Consider the following 2,057-nt stretch of genomic DNA (forward strand, 5'->3'; position numbering starts at 1 on the left):
GCTTTCACACAGTGATTTTTAAGTTGGTTAAGTGCAATGGCTAACCCCTAAGCAATTCATTAATCAGCCATAATTCATTAGGGCCACGTTTTCCCCCAAAACTAGTTAACAGAAGGATTCTCATCTCTTCTGTGTAACAGGTTTGAATTGTTAATATCTTCCTCACAGCTCAAAGGAAGCTCAGAGTTCCTCTGCCCAGGGACCAATGCTTGTGAACTGCAAAGCCAAGTAGCAAATATTTGTAATCACAACCTCCTGCTGGATGAAAAGGAGAAATAGGAGGAGGAGGAAGGAAATTAATGCACCTTTCCGGCCAAGCCCAAACACATTACTATGGCAGACGTCCCAGTGTTCTACCCATCAGAGCCCAATCAAATATTCTATTACATTATTCTCCTATTTCTGCCTCCTATCAACTTCATGTACCCAGGGGCCTTGCTAGCAACATCAGTTGAGGAAATGTTTCCTCTGCACTCATCTGTGGTGATGGGAGAGCATATTGGAAATCAAAGCAGGAACAGGAGGAGGGGGCAGAGGGCAGGTCCCCTCGGCTCTGAGCAGGCTCCTCTTTGGCCAGGAATTGTTGTTCCATGGAAGGAGTAGGGATAGAAGTATTTGTACAGTGCATGCTCACACATACACACACTTCTTACAACACGTACATTTGCTGACCTTACGTATAAAGGGATAAAAATACAAGTCAGCACATTTTTCGCTCTTTTCACTGAATTACAGTGAATTATATCTCCAGTTCTCAAATTTGTAAATGGGGATAGAGGTAGTCATAATCAGGTCATACACATATTATTTAGGACTACTTACACACACGAATCAGCCATGTTCAAGCTGCGGAGCCGATGATTATTAGTTGGGCAGTATCAAAGAAGTGAGAGGGAGCTGGAGATCCAGGTCAGTTAACACCGTAAAAGTACAGCAGAAATGAATGGTACATATTAGGCCAAAGCCATCATTGAATCAATGGCATATTTCATAGCTGAGGATGTAGTGCCCCTCAGCACTGTGGAAAGGTGGCAATCTTACCACTACACTATCCAGAACCTAAAAGATGACTCTACTTTTGCTGTTTATCTCATACAAACTTTTTTTAAATATTCATACTAGTGTCAGGGATTCTGTCAGGGGTGCCTCTCTCGCATCTGGACCAAAGCCCGCCACTACAACAGTTCCCCCTCCTGCTTCCACTCGCTGCTCTATGTTGGTTTATCTAGCTGCCAACTGGCAGCAGTTGATCACATGACTTCCAGCAGCAGCTCTATTACTTATGCAACCAGAACACACACAAAAAAGTCACGGGGGTTGCTTGAGGAAAAGGCCATTTTATCATTACAATCCTGTAAGTCCTGTAAGGAAAACAAATGAAAAAGGGAAAATTGGAATAACAGAGAATTGATAACCAGAAGTTGGCCGTTTGCACTGCAACACACTCACAACACACACTCATGCCCCTAACTCTGATCACCACCTCCTGGCAGCCCAGCGGGAGATTCCGGTTGATCTCAGAGCAGTGTGACAGGACAGCAGGAGCCCCTAGGTGGGGGGGTCAGGGGGACAACAAAGGTTAGTGAATGGTGGGACATTATGAAAGTAGAAGTGTGTGTGCGGGAAAGAGTGCATACGTAGCCTCAGTGTTTTCCGGCCTGAAGATCAAGCCAAGGGCACTCCAGCCAGCCTCTCCACTAACCAGCCTCATCTCTGGTGGCTCAGAGAGCTCGTGTGCGTGTGTGCCACAGCACACCGGTCTGTCTATGTATCTGCATCGGTGTGTGCGACTCACCGATGACCAGCTCTGGTTGCTCGGAGGCAGCTCTTTGTCTTTATGTTGACAGGATGAAGATGATGGAACGCTCTGCTCCTCCAGCTTTACGCCACTGAGACAGAGAGCTTTGCACAGAGAGCAAGTTATGTCCTGCATTGGAGCCTTGCTATGTTTCTGCACATCATCCCTGATGACATAGTTACATCTTAATGCCCTGAAAGTGATAAACTATGAGAAGAAGACAGCTCAAAGTGTCAATATCATTTAGTTCAACAAGAGA

This window comes from Odontesthes bonariensis, chromosome 3 (assembly GCF_027942865.1).
Source record: "Odontesthes bonariensis isolate fOdoBon6 chromosome 3, fOdoBon6.hap1, whole genome shotgun sequence".
Taxonomy (NCBI): domain Eukaryota; kingdom Metazoa; phylum Chordata; class Actinopteri; order Atheriniformes; family Atherinopsidae; genus Odontesthes; species Odontesthes bonariensis.